At 44.0% G+C, this 18,774-nt stretch overlaps 1 protein-coding gene across 5 annotated transcripts in view; it reads right to left on the bottom strand.

Annotated features, from left to right (window-relative positions):
• Positions 1–18,774, bottom strand: part of STARD13 (StAR related lipid transfer domain containing 13) — a 186,177-nt gene that overhangs the window by 33,083 nt on the left and 134,320 nt on the right. Inside the window, exon 1 of one of the 5 annotated variants that reach the window (XM_075266003.1) lies at positions 17,261–17,527. The exons of the other annotated variants lie outside the window; for them this stretch is intronic. The gene's annotated coding sequence lies outside the window, so the exon portion shown is untranslated. Of the gene's footprint in view, positions 1–17,260; positions 17,528–18,774 lie in introns of those variants that run through there. 5 annotated transcript variants of the gene reach the window in all.

The following is an 18,774-nucleotide window of genomic DNA, read 5'->3' on the forward strand; positions in this document are numbered from 1 at the left end:
TTTACCCTTTATCTTTTTTTTGCAAGCAACACTAGGATCACACTAGCATTGTGGTGTCCTTCATTGGGGTCCACCGGGAAACCTGAATTCCTAAAGGTCAATAGGGTTCGCCGGTGTCCATCTATAACTGCTGTTATAGAGGCCCTGTCTGGACAGCGTTTAAAGCAGGTCCCATTGCTTTCTATGGGAGCCGGCATACGTGCGCTCCCCATAGAAATGAATGGACTGCTTTTTCCCATTTTTAACACTTGCGCATGTAGGTGTGCCTGTTTACGTGGTCAGAAACTAGCACAGATTTTTGAGATAACTCATGATACCCATTTTCTGGTATGAGTTATACTAAATGATAGATTTTTGCCCCAATCCACCCATGGCCTAAAAAAGTGGCAGGTGGGACATAGGTTTATTTTTTTTATTTTTATTTTTTTTTATTTATTTTATGGTAGAGTTGGAAGGGACCTCAAGGGCCATCGGGTCCAACCCCCTGCGAGTGCAGGTTTTCCTAAATCATCCCAGCTATATGTTTATCCAGATTCCGCTTGAAGATTTCCATTGATGGAGCGCCCACCACCTCCCGTGGCAGCCTATTCCACTCTCTCACTACCCTCACTGTCAGAAAGTTTTTCCTAATGTCTAATCTGTATCTCTTTCCCTTTAGTTTCATCCCATTGCTTCTTGTACTTCCTTGTGCTAATGAGAATAGGGTAGATCCCTCTGCACTGTGACTACCTTTCAGATATTTGTAGACTGCTATTAAATCTCCCCTCAGCCTTCTCTTCTGCAAACTAAACAGTCCCAGTTCTTTTAGCCGCTCCTCATAGGACATGGTTTGCAGACCTTCCACCATTTTGGTTGCTCTTCTCTGGACTTGCTCCAATATATCAATGTCTTTCTTGAATTGAGGCGCCCAGAACTGTACACAGTATTCCAGGTGTGGTCTGACCAGGGAAGAGTACAGCGGAATAATGACCTCTCTTGATCTAGATTCAATGCTTGTCTTAATACATCCCAGAATTTTATTAGCCTTTTTTGCAGCAGCACCGCACTGTTGGCTCATGTTGAATTTGTGATCTACTATTATGCCCAAGTCCTTTTCCCCTATGCTATCACTTAGTTCTATTCCTCCCATACTATATATGTTTTTTACATTTCTGTTACCCAGATGTAGAACTTTGCATTTGTCCCTGTTAAATACCATTTTGTTCGCCTCAGCCCATTGTTCCAGTGTGTCTAAGTCCTTTTGAATACACTCTCTCTCCTCTCTAGTGTTGGCTATTCCTCCTATCTTCGTATCATCTGCAAATTTTATGAGTTCCCCAATAATTCCATCGTCCAGATCATTTATAAAGATATTAAAAAGTACTGGGCCCAGAACAGAGCCCTGCGGCACCCCGCTTTTGACTTTCTTCCAGTTCGATGTGTAGCCATTTATTATTACTCGTTGTGCCCGATCATTAAGCCAGTTGTGAATCCACCTAACTGATTTTTTGTCAAAGCCATACTTAATCATTTTTTCAATAAGAAGGTTATGTGATACTTTATCAAATGCCTTACTGAAGTCAAGATATACTATGTCCACGGCATTCCCTTGGTCCAACCATTCAGTGATTTTGTTGTAGAAGGAAATCAGGTTAGTCTGACAAGATTTATTGGTCATAAAGCCGTGCTGGCTCTGTTAATTAATGCCTTCCCATCCAAGTACCGAAGTAAATGTTCCTTGACAATTTGCTCAAGATGGTGCTGAGATGTGCCACAGTGCATCAAAAAATACCAAGCCAAGGTACATTTTGGCCACTTTCTAAGCACTTCAGTGGACCACTGAATGTAGTGTTTTTGATCCACTTGTTGACAGGTCTGGCACATGCCCTACAGAGCACCAGATAAAGCACCAAGTAGCCAAACTGTGATCAGTTGTGTCTGTCTTTTCCATCAGGCTTTAGTTACTTATGAGATCCATTAAAAATAAAACTGATACTTGACAAAAGCCTAAGGGTTAGCTCACATGTAGTTTTTTGGTCAGGATTTTGAGGCCATATCCACCTCAAAATCCTGACCAAAAAGATGGCTCCCATTGAAATCAATGGGAGCCGCTCAGGAAGAAGCGAGTTGCTTGTTCTTCAGGCCGAGTTGCCTAGTTGGGCCTAATCCAGAGCGGAATGGATGCTGATGCAGTGCACCGGCATTCAATAGCGGCTACCCGTTTTTTTGTCCAGATCCTGAGGTGGCCTCCGCCTCAGGTTCCGGACCAAAAATCACTGTGTGAACTTACCCTTAGGTCTCATGCATATGACTGAGCGTGCAGCTTTTCCAACATGTGTTCTGATGCTCCATTTTGTTCCAATATTAAGAAATATCAAAGCATTGGAGGAGTCTCAGGCTGCACACTCATGTACATGAGGCCTTACTGACCATTGTAAATCAAAGGTATAATGGTTTTAGCCAATGAAATCATAACAGATCTGTCGTGGAACAAGTGCCTTAGTCCGAGTCCACACGGACCAGAATATTTCTGCTGGAGACCCTGATACAATTAATAGATGTGAAAATGTGCAACATGATCAAATTATCATGCATTCAGTATTTTGTTTGGGGAATGGGGTCTGTGTATTTTCCGTGCGGTGTCCGCATGAGTCATGTGGAGAGCAAAGTGTGCAGACACTGCGTGGAAAACACATGGACCCCATTATAGTCTGTAGGGTCCATGTGCTTTCATAAGCTCACCGCTTTTCAATGAGTCAGTTTGGGGACCCCTGAACAGGAATACCAAATGCAGATGTGAACCAGGCCTTATATCTATGTAGAATTTGTTTTCTGGTACCCTTATGATTTCAATAGCTATATGCTGAACTCTGATTCAGCTGTCAGCTAATCCCTATTATTCCTATACATGCATACTTCATTCAGGGGAGGGTGCAGGTGTTATCTATTGAAAGAGGGGATCAGTCTTTGCCAGACACTTCTGGAGTCTGCTTATCTCCTGGGAGAACAATGCATCACACTTAATAAGATTCCCAGTCCTTAGTGACATCATCTGCTGGGGAGATTTGAAAGGTCTACATAGATATAAGGCCTAGTTCACATGTGCGTTCGGTATTCTGTTTGGGGAGTCCCTGAACGGAATACCAAATGCATTGACAAGCGGTGAACTTATGAAAGCACATGGACCCTACAGACTATAATGGGGTCTGTGTATTTTGCGCGCGGTGTCTGCACGGAACATGTGGAGAGAAAAGTACTTCATGATCTACTTTCCTCTCCATATGACTCGTGAGGACACCGCGCAGAAAACACACGGACCCCATTCCCCGAACGGAATACCGAATGCAGATGTGAACCATACCTTAAATACATGGACATAACAAAATCGGAGGGATAGGCCAACTTCTATACATGCATGAAAGCCTTTAGAGACTAGCTTACTAACAAAATGGAAGTAAACTGAGAGGTCAGTTAGGATGAAGGCCGACATATTGTGGCAATGTAAGGAGTCAGGGGTAAATAATTTTTAAATCCTATTCTTGGGCTTGTTTGAGACTAGAGAAGAAACCGACAAAGACAATATGGATGAATATGGAGTGATGTGAAGGGAAGATGAGTCTTGAAACAGGGTTCAATATATGACGGAGGTGAGAGTTCAACCAGGATAATGTTGTAATAGTTGGGAAGAAAGTTAACAGGGCCAAGTAGGAGTTTCGTAGCCTATTAAGAAGATGTTGTGTAGGTGGTAACAGCCATACATAGATATACTGTGGACGTAAACCAATGGTTACACCAAAGCAGTAAACATATGAGGTCAGAATGATGACAGTATTGTCTACACAACCTACGTCCATAGATGTGTGAGTAATATAAGATTGTTGGCGGATTAGTTTTATAGTGAGGTTTCCCATGTCTATTCCAAGTGATATATAGTATCCTGGAAGGTACGACAGCTTACATACATGCTACTATGTGATGGTTTTAATAAGATCTCACGTTTCGTCTCCAGTGTAAACAATGAAAAGATGTTCCTGGGAATGTAAAAAAGTTACAAGCTATATTTCTGCTCAGAGGTTGTTTTTTTTTAAAAGTACAGTAGGAGACGTGAACGTAAGACCCGGCGCTCGCTCTCCAGTATAAACATAACTGTAGCTGAGACCTTTGAGTTTTGACTAAACACATTAACAATAGTTATTGGAGCCAATGTGAGCGATCCTTTTTTTGGCCCAGTGTTTTTGCTGGAAAGTCTCTGCGCCAGCTCATTAGTCTCTATTTACTTAGACAGCTGTTTAATGCCTTGGCCTCAGCGACTCTGTAACATGTGAGAGTACATACAGTTCTTATTAAAGAAAGAAATATACCATAGATATCCCTAAAAGAACACATCTGCACCCAAACAAACCATGCTGCGCTCCGTGTAAGAGCCTGGATATCTGATGTACATTGGGGTTTTAGATTTGCTGGTATTATGTTACTGTCAGGTCAAAAGACTTTCTGGTGGGGTAATAAGATTGTCTCTGCTGGACGGAGGTGGGACTGTAAAAGGTGCGGTCAGGTCACTATGTCTTACAAGACCCACAGTATAAAATAATAACAGTATTGTAATAAAGACTGATGATAGGTTCACACTGGCGTTCGGGGTTCCGTTCTTGGAGTCCACTTGCGCAGGGGTGAACCTAGGGTTTGTGCCGCCTGAGGCGGACGTCAGAAAGCTGCCCCCCCCCTCCCCGGAGGAGGGGGCGGAGCGGAAGAGGTGGGGCTGAGCGGAGGGGGCGGGGCCGAGCGGAGCGAGCGTCGTTAGCAGGCAGGGAGAGGACCTGCTCTCTGCTAAGCATGAGGGGCAGCCGCTGGAGCAGCGCTGCGTCCACAGGGCCGCCCCAATCCACCGCTCGCTTCCCGTGCCGGGCTACCGAGACGGTGACGCTAAGCCAGTCCAGGACAGCTTGTCCTGGACTGGCTTAGGTCAGCAAAAATGCCGCCCTCCCCCGGGACCCCCGGCATAGCGCCGCCTTAAGTGGTCGCCTCAGGTCGCCTCATGGGAGGTGCAGTGCTGCACTTGGGGACCCGTAAAACAGAAATCCAATTCGCTGAAAAAGCAGTTACCCACAGAAACCCACAGACTCCATAGACTATAATGAAGTCTGCTGATTCCCGCCCAAAAAATGCGGAGAAAAAATTCCTGCTTGCAAGTCTTTTCTCTCCACATTTTTCAAGTGGAATGGGGAATGGAATACCCGAACGGAGACTGAGCGCTAGTGTGAATCCAGACTTATATCTCTAAATGTGAAAGGTTAAGGCCTTATTCACACAACAGTAAAAAAGGCAATTTGAGAACACACAGAATTCAGTCCGTTTTTGGACTGACTTTTCATAGCCGTCAAGACATGCTCATCTTTGCCCCTTTACATGGGCCCAATAGAAGTCAACGGATCCATTCTTAACGGATTTGGCGGAGGTCCTTTTTACGTGCATTATAAATGGATCAGTGCTTTTTTTTTTTTAAGTCGTATCCGTTGAGGATCCTTTTTCTGCAAAGGGTGGACAGGATTAGGCAGAATCACATCCACTTTGCAGGTACTGTAAAACGTAGTGAAAACGCTTCGTGTACACAACGTGGTGCCCTGGCCTTCGGCTAAGGTCACACATTGCGGTAATGCACCTTTTTTTGTTGCAGATTTTCATGTTTTGTTTTTTTTAGCCAAAGCCCGGAGTGGATTGAGCAGAAGGTAGAGGCACAAGAGCTTTCTATATATTTCCCATTCCCGTTGTGGTCATTCTTGGTTTTGGCTCAAAAAAACGCAGCAAAATCTGCAACAGTTTTGGAAATCGCAGCATTTTTTCTGCAATGTAGGGATGGGATTTGCTAGAATTTGCCTAGCCATGGCATTTATGTCACATAGAGCTCTGGCCTAAAGCAGGTTCCACAGGCAATATAACCCAGACAGTTTGATGCACAAGGCCACGGTGTCGTAATAGAATCTTTCAGAGGGACGCAATGATTTCTATCCATCACCAGGAAGTCTCCAAAACATGACAAATCAGGATTACGAAACTGCTCAATAGGAAGTGACCACCCGTAACCAACCCCATGTGTCTGTAACTCATTATAGAAGTTCTGCAAAACAAAGACTTTGGTAATTCTGTTTATAGGGATGTACGTATGAGGAGGATAAACTTTTAGTAAGCGTTCTGAGTCATTCCTCTTATTCTATTAACAAGCACATCACTTCCTAAAATCTACTGTATTTAAAGTGATAGAAGAATAGACCTGTTTATAGACCATATAGGGATCACAATGTACAATTAATTAATTTATTTTTTCCTATCAGTATATCTTTGTAGAATGGGAGGAAATCCACACAAGCACGGGGAGAACATACAAACTTCTTTAAGATGTTGCTCCTGGCAGGATTCGAACCCAGGACTCCAGTGCTGCAAGGCTGCAGTGCTAATCACTGAGCAACTGTGTTGTCCCCGATCTGTTTAATATTGACAGTGGTCATAGAGATGGACTTATCGAGAAATCTGTATTACATGGGAAAGGGAATTGGACTAGCAAACAAACAACTACTAGTAGATCCCAGCATGGTAACTCTGCAGCGGTCAGCTGGTTTGCTGTAGAATCTTGGATGTCTTTTACACCCACTATGACCTTCCTCATCATATTATTGCATCTAACATATACCGTATATAAAACAAGATAATATAGAACAGATGGCTTAAAAAAAAAGTGTAAGGGCAGAACATATAGTCCCCCGTGCTAGGCCTATTGGGTTTGGAGTTCATAGATGAATGGTTGGGTTAATATTAACGCCATGACTGGAGTTTGCCTACATATTTGGCATCCGAATTACATACCTTGGATCCATTTTTAGTCTCATTTGTACAAAAGAAAACAGAGACATCCCACGGGCTCCACAAACTGGCAGCAAATGAATGTTTGTATAGGTTGTGTAAATTGTAGCATGGAGAGAGCGAATAGCCATATACTCCAGTAATAGGAAAGAGGTCTTCCAGAATAATCCAGAATAATAATAGCCACCTCCTCACTATCAGTAGCCACATCTCTCTGCGTCTCCTATACTTAGGATACAGTGAATCCTAGCAGGTCTTGGATTATTAGTACGTTGTGACAATGTTCTATACTCAACACGTGACCATGGCAGAAAATCATCGGCCATCAGGGAACCAAAAGAGATAGTAGAGGACCAAAGCAAATATACGTATATGAGCCCATTGCTATCTGACCCCTCATCATTAATGTGTATGGCCAGCTTTAGAGTCGCCATGTATATTCACTAGGATGAGTGATCTTTTTGAGAATATTCTAAGAACATTCTTTTAAAGAAACATGATTTATAGATAAAAGATTATTCATTTGTTTAAATTACCCATTTACATCAAGTTTAGTCTGATGTAAGTGTTCACCTTAAATGGCTTGTGCAGGACTAAAATATCGATTATTGTGGTCTTTCCACTACGAACCAAGTACAGTGCCATACATGGTATAGTGGCTAGGCTTGGTACTGCATCTCAGCCCCATTCATTTGAATAGGACCAAGAGGCAGCATGGCAGCATGGCCACATGACTAATGGGCTCGATGTCACCTGCCCTAAAATAGAACGTGGAGCCCAATATCATAGCCCTAGACAAGTCCCTTAACAATACGTGAAAGACTGCCGGCCATGAAATAAATTAGACAGTAGAAACTGTTTTAAGGCGACAGTGACCTCCCTTATCTATTGGCCACCTTTCGCAATTACATATTATGTCTAGCTAATTCTTTTCTAGAGGATTCAGGAAACTGTGGGCTGCTACGTATTTTTTCTACAGCGGCCACTGCAGGAGAAATGTGGTATTACAAGATGTCTAGTCTAATGAAATATAATACATGGTCCTGGTGAGTCCTCCAGAAGAGTGGAGACATATTAGCTTCAGAATACATGAAACAGACAATTTATTACAAGTTTCTGAAGTCTTTATTTTTCTATTTTAGTTATAAATGAAGGTAAATGACATGTCGAGGTAAATGACCATTGGTTTTTATTGGGGGGCTATCACAATCTATAGTAAGTCAATAGACTGTACAGTTGTGACATACAGTACAAGAAGAAACCGACATTGATAAGAACGACTTCTGACTGTAAATGAGAACTTCTTTGGACTTCACTGACCTTGGCTTCACAACACATACTAAATATTTCCACAGTATTAATGAGACCTGAGTACTTTCCAAATCCTAAAGGACATTCTCTGTGAACTCCAGGCCGCTCTTCCTGAAATAAATATGTGTGTTGGAAAATATCTGTCATGTCCATTTATCTCTATCTTGTGTTCTTTACAGAGTGTACATCTCAGCAGGAATGGAAATAATTTTAAGGTCTACACCAGACAACGCAAGCAATACTACCCCCCCCCCCCAATAAAAATAAAAATAAAAATATTGGCCACATATTGAAATGTCCATTCCCTGATACATGCATGTACCGCTAAGCAGAATGGGCTGGTTAAAGAGGAACTTTCATCACCTCCACTAACTCCAACTTCTTGCACCCTTTAATAGTCACTGCTTCCCTGATACTGACACAGTTGAAATTTTTTCTGTTAATTTCAGCACCATTATATTCTCTACTGTCAGGTGGGTGGTCCTTAGCTGGAGTAGACAGACAGGGACCGCCCACTTGACATCAGAGAGCATAATTGTGCTTAAATTAACAGCAATGATTGCTCAGGAATGGTGAGGGTGAGAGAAAAAAATTCTGAGGCTACGGGATTCTATTCCCCATTACACTTGAAAGATGCCAAGAGAAAAGTCCAGGCAGAAACTCAGCGGACCCAATTATAGTCTATGGGGTCTGCAGGTTTTTTAAGTGGATTGGGTTCTATTTTTTGGGTCCCCAACTGGACCCAAAGAATGGAAACCCCAATGCTAGTGTGAACCAAATGTATCTGTGCCAGAATCTGGGGAGCTGTGTCTATTAAAGAATGCAAAGGTGTGACAGGTGGAGGTCCCAGTTCTGGAACACCCACCAAATTATAGCCACTTTTCCATGCATACTGCGGTGCCTGGTTATTACATAATAACTGCCCGCCCTTAGGCTAGGCCATCTATATATATCTCTGGACAATTCCTTTTACTTAGGTATGTACGTATATCTTATTCATCTGTTTTATGAAACGCCTCTATAGTTTTGTGGCTCATAAAATGCTAAATCCTGTTCATTGACAAGTGACAACTTTCTATATAGAGAGCAGCTTATATAGATCCGCTTTACATATTACCATAAGGAATGCATTGTCAGAAAACAACTTTTTTGTAAATAGCTCTAGGTTAACTGTACATGTCATTATCTACGTTTCACAAAAAAATCTTAAAATTTAGAAGTTTTCAAACTGGCCACTGAGCATTATAATCTGCCACTTCCTGTTCTGTAGAGATCACTACTCATCAGTCATTTCTTCCTAATCACAGACTGTATTACAATGAAAGGTAACACCTCAGTTAGAAAAATGGACACAAATAACATAATCACAGACTGAATTACAATGAAAGCAGTGGCGTAGCTAGGAACTTTTGACATGCCCCCCCCCCCCGACTGATGCCCACTGAAGACCCCAACTGAACCCCCCGTATTCCTGCGCTCTCTATTATGCCCCATAGTGGCCCCTGCACACAGTATTATGCCCCATAGTGGCCCCTGCACACAGTATTATGCCCAATAGTGTCCCCTGCACACAGTATTATGCCCCATAGTGGCTCCTGCACACAGTATTATGCCCCTTAGTGGCCCCTGCACACAGTTTTATGTCCCATAGTGGCCCTTGCACACAGTATTATGCCCCATAGTGGCCCCTGCACGCAGTATCATGCCCCATAGTGGCCCTTGCACACAGTATTATGCCCCATAGTGGCCCCTGCACACAGTATTATGCCCCATAGTGGCCCCTGCACACAGTATTATGCCCCATAGTGGCCCTTGCACACAGTATTATGCCCCATAGTGGCCCCTGCACACAGTATTATGCCCCATAGTGGTCCCTGCACACAGTATTATGTTCCATAGTGGCCCCTGCACACAGTATTATGCCCCATAGTGGCCCCTGCACACAGTATTATGCCCAATAGTGGCCCCTGCACACAGTATTATGCCCCATAGTGGCTCCTGCACACAGTATTATGCCCCTTAGTGGCCCCTGCACACAGTTTTATGTCCCATAGTGGCCCTTGCACACAGTATTATGCCCCATAGTGGCCCCTGCACACAGTATCATGCCCCATAGTGGCCCTTGCACACAGTATTATGCCCCATAGTGGCCCCTGCACACAGTATTATGCCCCATAGTGGCCCCTGCACACAGTATTATGCCCCATAGTGGCCCTTGCACACAGTATTATGCCCCATAGTGGCCCCTGCACACAGTATTATGCCCCATAGTGGTCCCTGCACACAGTATTATGTTCCATAGTGGCCCCTGCACACAGTATTATGCCCCATAGTGGCCCTTGCACACAGTATTATGCCCCATAGTGGCCCCTGCACACAGTATTATGCCCCATAGTGGTCCCTGCACACAGTATTATGCCCCATAGTGGCCCCTGCACACAGTATTATGTTCCATAGTGGCCCCATGCACACAGTATTATGCTCCATAGGAACTCCAGCCGGTAACGGCCTGAAAAAAATCCAAAAATGCAGCCGTAGCGGCTGTCATCAAGCCCCTAATGTCCCGGGCCCTGTGGCAGCCGCTACCCCTGCTACCCCGGTAGTTACGCCACTGAATGAAAGGTAACACCTCTGTTAGAAAAATGGACCCAGATAACACGGGTTCTAATGCTGACAATGGGTGATGCCAACAATTCACTTTCTCCCCTCCCTGCATGGTGAATGGTGACCTTTGTACAAAGCATGTCCACAACACTCTCCCATAGAAATAATCATAGTCAATGAGCGGAGAGGGGCAAACCTCTGATGATTCATTTAGATTTGGGTTTGGTCCAAAGACTTGATTTGGGATGAACTTCTTTGTCACAAACCACAAGTACTACTATTGCACTTTGGGTTCTCTTCAGACTATAATATGTGGATGTGCAGAAACATTATAAAGAGTTTCCTATTCAGGGCCTCCGCCCCCGGGTTCTCTTTAGGCTTCCTGGGTAAATGTCAAGTGCCTCAGCGACCAAATGGGATATGCCAACGTTGTGACACTTCAATGCGTCAGAATGCCCTGGAACACATGATGTCACCCAGGAAGCCAGAAGAGGACCCTGATGGAGCGCTGCAGAAGACTACAAGCCCCTGGGCCTCCACTCGTTGTACTCTGAAGTCAGAAGAGACCTCAAGATATAATATTGGTTTGTGGTGATGAACCCATAAGTTTAGGTTGAACTTGAAACTATTGAAAAATTAGGTAAAACCTAATTTCATTTGAAGCGGTTTGCTCATCCCAATTTTTCCGTTTCCTAGTGCCCTTGTGGCTGCTATAAAGTATCATTCAATGCTCTTAAAGTACAGTAGCAGTTCAGGCAAGATGGCTGCCTCCATAATCGTGTAGAAAAAAGCAGTGGGAACACGTACATACATGTTACTCTCTGACATCAGCCACATTGTAACGTGAATGTCATCTCGCAAGAAAGGTTCATGAGCTGCTTGGAAACCGTGAACTCCATATAACTCTAAACATCACAGGCGTTACATGGCTTTACATCGTGATAGCACAGCATGTTCTTTTACATCTTGTACTTTTAGGTCACCACATCAGCTGATCAATCAGAGATCAATCTAAGAATCTAAATCTTCCTCACATGGTTACATTGTTTGCAGATTACTCAGGCGTGTTGTACGTACACTGTGTAGAAATCAGATCTTAGAAGTGATATGTAAGTCTTGTGTACGGCCCGCGCTCACTCACTGAGCATTAACTGCAGATGGACTGGTTCTGTCTATTCAATAGTCAGGAATTTGTGGCCATATATATGAAATAACTGGCCAAGTGCTCATTTGGCTAGCAGCTCTGTCTTCTGACTCCCCTATAAACATGCACTGAGTGTGCATATTAATGGAACAAGCTCTTCCTTCTGTCACATCCATATGCCCACAATGGACAACCCCTTTAAATGTTGTGCTTACTATAACTACACAGTGTAAGCAGAGAAAACATGACTAGGGGTTTATGTACTGTGACATCACTGTGTATATTATCTCTGTACTGTGACATCACTGTGTATTATCTCTGTACTGTGACATTATTGGGTTTATCATCCCTGTACTGTGACCTGATATTCCTGATATTCCTGATATTTCTTTGTGTAACATCTTAGGGAAGAACAGAAAAATGGACAGCACCAGATCCCTGAAATGACACAAACAGAGGGACCCCCATTGACTATAATGGGATCCATTGGGTGTCTGTTTCCTTTGACTGAGAACACCATATCATCCAATGCAGATGTGAATGTAACCTTACTCTACATGGTGCAGCTGATATTTGGTAAACAAGTAGAGTAAGTATAGCGAACTCATAACAAATTATCTCCAGGACTACGAATATATGCAACTAGCCTTTGCTCGCGACTTTGTCTGCGGGTTGTTGGAGTGGATGATTTGCCTATATTCAGCAAATTCTCGCCGTCGATGGTTTGCCTGCTCCAGCATTTCAGCAGCTCTTAAGCTGTCCTGCGACACTTGTTACTCACACCGTGCCTGTGATTGTTCCGGCATCTCAGCAGCTCGCTGGAACGCCATATAATGAGCGTGTTGTTGGCGTTGATGATCGGCATGCTCCGTCATTTCAGCAACTCTCAAGCTGGCCTGGCGCTGAATTCGTTCCTTGCGCTGAGATGCCGGTGATTGTTCCGGAATCTCAGCAGCTCGCTGGGACGCCATATAATGAGCGTGCTGTTGGTGTTGATGATGCACCTGCTACGGCATTTCGACAGCCGTCAAACTGGCCTGTTGCTAAACGCATTCCTCGCGCAGTGGCCGTAATTGTTCCGACATCTCAGCAGCTCGCTGGGACGCCATATAATGAGCGTGCTGTTGGTGTTGATGATGCACCTGCTATGGCGTTTCAACAGCTGTCAAACTGGCCTGTTGCTAAACGCATTCCTCGCGCAGTGCCCGTGATTGTTCCGGCATCTCAGCAGCTCGCTGCAACGGCATATAATGCATATGTTGTTGGCGTCGATGATCCCCGTCAGCTCTGCTTGAGGAGAGCTCTGTGACTTCTGGCTACCTTCATAGCTTTCATTGTTTGCGACAAATTAGATTTTCTTTTTCCCCGGCATGTTTAAAATTGACAAACTGCCAGTTTGGATTAAAGGTCATTGCCCATGTCAGTTCGTCTGCACTGCCTGGGGCAGATCAGATAATATGCAAACCACTGAGGGTTAAGTGTGTTTACACAGAGAGATAACAGCCCTGGGACCTGAAATAGGTGCTGCAGCAGCAGTGTAATATAGTATATGAACATAAATTCATAACAGTCGCAAAACCATGTCATTTACCGGTATAAAAGTTAGCCTATATGTTAATCGGGGTCACAATATATCTATGTGCCAAATCTCATTCAAATCCGTTCAGCCGTTTTTGTGTGTTTGACGAACAATTTATAATATTAGTAGGATAGGAAAGGATAGGATAGGATTACCTGCTCTAATGGTGTACTATAATAGGGCTAAGCTGCAATACCTGACACAGCCCATGGACAAGAATGGCGCTGTTTCTGGAAAATTGATTTTTGTTATTCCAGAAAACTCTTTTGGACTTCATACATACAAATAACACCCTACCGATAGGCCTATCCTATGTATAGGTCACAGTATAAACACTGCTGGAGGGATGTGACAGTATGGGCCCACAGAAGTCTATGGATGCCATATTACAGGTCCATACATCTTGGAGCTTGCTCAATGCGGCAATCTGGCTCTAGCATAGCGCGTTACTCTTTCCGCCAATTACACGTTCAGGGTCTTGTATATTATGCTCTATAGCAAAGAGATTATGTAATCGCATGTATTCTGCAATTTCACCGTTAAAATAGCGAACGTCATCGCGAACCGAGCGTAGACGCAGCCAGTAAATAAGAACCGCACCTTTACGATTTTTACAGGCTGCGTTGACTTAGCAGAGAAGCCATTTCTACACACTAAACATACTTAACTCATTTGCCGTCATTTAGGACATTAATTTCTTTTTTCCTCTTGCGGTTCTTACAAAGTGCAATGTTTATCCTTTCATTTCCAATTCTGCGCGGACTCGCCGCTTTCCCAGATCACGAGTAAATAGAAGTAATCAGTAGGAATTTCAGTGAAATACATAAAGCAGTCATCCTTATGACTTTAGCAGAAGATAAACGATTCCAGACATTGGATCTGATCCACTTTCCCACACAGGCTACAATGTTTTGTCATCCATATTGGGTAATAACACTGGGATTTTTTCCCGTCAGTTAACAGCCAATTTTTTTTATTTTTTTTTAGCTTCTGGCCTGTTCAAAGGCCTATGTACTAAAGGAACACAATTAGTCTTTATCTCCTATCATTTTGTAGAATAAATATTTAACTCAAAGCAGCGATGACTTCTAAGATTTTCCATTTCAGCCTGATCTTAAAAAGCTGTTCGGAATTGACATGAAGGCATCTCAGCGCGTCTCGGGACGTAACGCTTTACCTTCTAATGATCCTGTCAATGTGCTGTTAAATACTTATGTCCCCTAATTTACATGATATTACTATGTATATTATATAGAGGGCACCCATATTTTGGATTGGGCTTCAGCTAGTGCCGAACGGCCCTCGATCACCTACTGGAAAGTGCATGGCGTTTGCTATCTAGGGAACACCCCAGCCTGACGGGCACTACTTGTATATAGGCAGGGGAGTAACTTGAGGGTGCAGTCGCACCGGGGCCCAGGAGCCTTAGGGAGCCCATAAGCACTGGTATCATTATTGAGATTGCAGATTCCATCCGGCCCATAAACCAAGAAGACCCTCAGATTCCCCGAACCACACTAAGGTGGATTAAACTCCTTAGCACCCGTAACCATCACTATCAAGAATTCGCCGGAGGGATGAGGTAGGGGGCCCCGGACAAAAGATGGCACCGGGGCCCACAAGACTTTAGTTACGCCACTGTATATAGGGGTAGAAAGTGTGACCACGTGGTAGCCCTCAGCCAATCAGGTCCATTTTTAACTGTTAAAGGGATGAGTAACAGAAGTTTGGGGTGTTGTTCAGCGCTGGTGATCCTTGGTAGCAGCGCGCACCTCCCATGAGGCGACCTGAAGCGACCGCTTCAGGCGGCGCTATGCCAGGGCCCCAGGGAGGGCGGCATTTTTGCTTACCTAAGCCAGTCCAGGACAAGCTGTCCTGGACTGGCTTAGCACCGAGCGGTGGTTTGGGGAGGCCACTGGAGCAGCGCTGCTCCAGCAGCCTCCCCTCACGCTCAGGCAGAGAGCAGGTCCTCTCCGTGCCTGCTCTCTGCCTGCGAACGCCGCTAAGCCACGCCCCCTTCGCTTAGCTTTCTGTTGTTCGCCTCGGGCGGCGAAAGGGGCAGGTTCACCCCTGCTTGGTAGACAGATGGAACTCTATCCCACTATGAAGCATCTTCCTGCGGCATCTGAGGGCTGTTTCACATACCCCAATTTTGGTCAGGACATTTGGCCTCAAACCCAACTCATGGATGTGCTGTGTTCGGGCCAATACGTAGACCAAGTTTCATGTTAAACAAAGGTTTCTCTAATCCCAGATGTTACAGCAAGAGCCTAGTTGCTATTCACATTGTGCTTCTCTGCCCACTTGCTCATCTTGTATATTATGGAGCCTTTGTGTAAGACACTCCATAATATACAGCTATATAAGAGGGGTCTTACAGGGGGGGCACGTTGCAGTATACACATCAAACTGTTTCAGTACAACTATAAGAGTCCAGCTAACTTGTTAGGGTCTGACAACAAAGTTGCTGTCTGTTTCCAATAGCAACCAGCAGAAACATGAATGCAATTCTGGTTTACAATAGAGGCCGTGAATGAAACTTTAAAATTTTACACCCTACCCTTACGATAGGGCTACAATATTAGATTGGTGGGGGTCTGACTCTTGGCACCCCCACAACTAGTGGATTGATGGGGTAGAGTAATAGGCACAGCGCCATACACCGTGTAGTGGTTGTGAATGGTACTGCAATGACAATTACTATTGCAATAAATTCACAAAAATACTCAACGTTTTAAGTAGATTATAATTTCACGTAATCTGTAAAGAGGGGGCATATCACTTAATATAATATTATCCACATATATCACAGTATCTCACTATAACAGGGGGGATATACTGACATAATTTGTGGAAATATACGTTTTTTCTTATGTTCATACATAGGTCATGTCCAAGAAATGCCATTGCGATATTACAGTTGACAGTAGAAAAACACGGCAAAGTCGTCTCAACTATGCAGTGCGCTTTTTTTTGTTGTCGTAGTTTCGTAGAAGGTGCAACACTCAGGTCCTGTCTGTCTCTTACTACCAGCACCTTTTATCTATGTATATCACAATGGAGATCGCTCGGTTCCATAGTGACACGTATAGAAATGGACGACCACTGACTATCATAATAAATGCAATACAACTAGCATGTACAAATGTAGCAGAGCTGGGTTTCTCTGTGTAGCAGAGCTATGTTCTCCATCTGACACAACCAATAGTCATATAACATGTTATCTGTGCATGTCCAGAACACTGCAGTGAGTTTCAGCAAGGTTTTATATATTTTCTACGTGCACAGGATTCTTACAGCCATATATATCCTGCAGACAACAGCCCTGAGATCTCCTGCTTACAACATAGGATTATTACAAAAGCAGAGCCCAGCTGTCTATGAAGACTTAGTCCCATTACACCATAAATCAAACTCATGACGCACAAAGGAAACCGTTCAGTGACATACTCAGCTCTGCTACATCTGTAAACAATAAGACGTTATTACATAGTTTTTTTTAGTATAAGCTTACACAAAAACAACATATTATACGGAAACTTTAACCAAACCATGGCTGTTTAGGAGTTGTCAAACTGCTGTCAGTGTAAGTACGGTGTCAAGCGATAGAGGTGCAAACAGTTCAGTAAAACTACTGCAGAGAGGTTTTCTTGGGATAGTAAGTAGCTTTATAGACGACACTGACATCCCTTTAAGAAACAGCTACAACTCTTAGCATTCGTATACTATACAGTATCTGATTCTATGCTTCTACCCCCCCAGTATAAAGACAGGACAAAGAACCGTACCTTGGCATCACAACCTTCCCTCATATCATGTTCCTGGAGTTTCCTGTATTGTGCGGCTGTGTCTGGTCCCCTATAATCCAGGCACCCAGCTTGTATATCCCAGTGATGCTGTATACAGCTGTGCTCTACATCATTGCACGCCCGACCGCTGCTCAAACTGTTTTCACAGCCTTACAAGCCCTGCCCATCCGTATTGAGGAACTGGGACTAACAGCTGGAATTCCATAAGTTCCTCCAAGCAGCTGCTTGTAGTAAGACACAAGTATGATGAAAGCATTTATCACTGTGAATGTGCAAGTCCTCTCCTCTAGTGGTCATCCGTCATTTCTGTCTCAGACACATGGTAAGAAAGGCAGAGAATACAAAGAGTAGGATATCGGAACGTTTCTAGTAGAAATGGACAAGTCTGTGTAGCGAGAATATTGGGAACATTAATCGTGGGACATGTAATGAATAAACTACAGAGATCAAAATGTATTGCTAGGACAGCAATTCCCCAGAACTGTTTAAACCCTGGGACGGGATACAACAGGCAGTGAGCCCTAAGCTGAAGCCCCAACTTTCCCTTCCTATTGCCAGGCCCTATTCTAAGTAATAGGTGCGACAACCATGAAGATGTTCCCTTCCTGTATAAGTGAAACACAAAACGCAGACAAGACGGACAACAACAAAGAGAGGTCAGCTAGCCAAGGGTCAATAAACAGTCGAGCGATGCAGTGCCAAATCGGAGTCCAAAGAATAGTCAGCAGGGAAAGCCAGAGGTCAAGGATAAGAGTGCAAGCAAAAGTAGTGACAGTAAGGAGCAAGTATGCACAAGGCAATAGCAATCCCGGTGTGAATGAGAGCCAAGGCTAAATAGGGAGGAAGAACCCGCCCCTGGAGTTGACAGGAAGGCAGCTGTCAATCACACGCAAGACAAAATTAACCACTTAATGGACAGAGGCAACAAGCGCAGAAGACGGGTGTGGTGCAAATACAATCACAGCACTAGAGCCGTGTTCACACAGTGCGACCAAAAACTTTAAGCCATGAACCAAACTGCACATGTCTCCTGCGCCGCAGCATGCGAGCAGAGGGTGGTGCAGAGACCCGAACAGGCAGAGATGTTACACATAGGACTTACAGATCAGTGGAGACCCCCCCCCCCCAATGATCAGGAAAAGCGTGGACTGAATGGAGCCCTGGCCAGGCTGCGGGCACACCACTTCATTCATTTCAATGGGCGTTCTGGAGATAGCCAAAGTACAGCCAAAGGTCCCCGTTCTCCTGATCAATGGGGTCTGAGCAGTTACACCCCCACGGATCTGCAAATTATCCCCATCCTAAGTTACTTTCGTGGGAAAACCCCATTAAGTAAAATGAATAGTAAAAATAGACAACATTTATAAAGGATAATTCCATCTTATGAGAACGTTAACATTGTGATAGTCAGTTCGCTGGGACAACCCAACAAATTTTCAGAACTGAGCAGTCAGAATGCCCAAATGCTGACTAGACGTTCCTTGGATTTTCTA

The sequence above is a fragment of the Leptodactylus fuscus genome, chromosome 2 (genome assembly GCF_031893055.1).
Source record: "Leptodactylus fuscus isolate aLepFus1 chromosome 2, aLepFus1.hap2, whole genome shotgun sequence".
Classification (NCBI taxonomy): Eukaryota; Metazoa; Chordata; class Amphibia; order Anura; family Leptodactylidae; genus Leptodactylus; species Leptodactylus fuscus.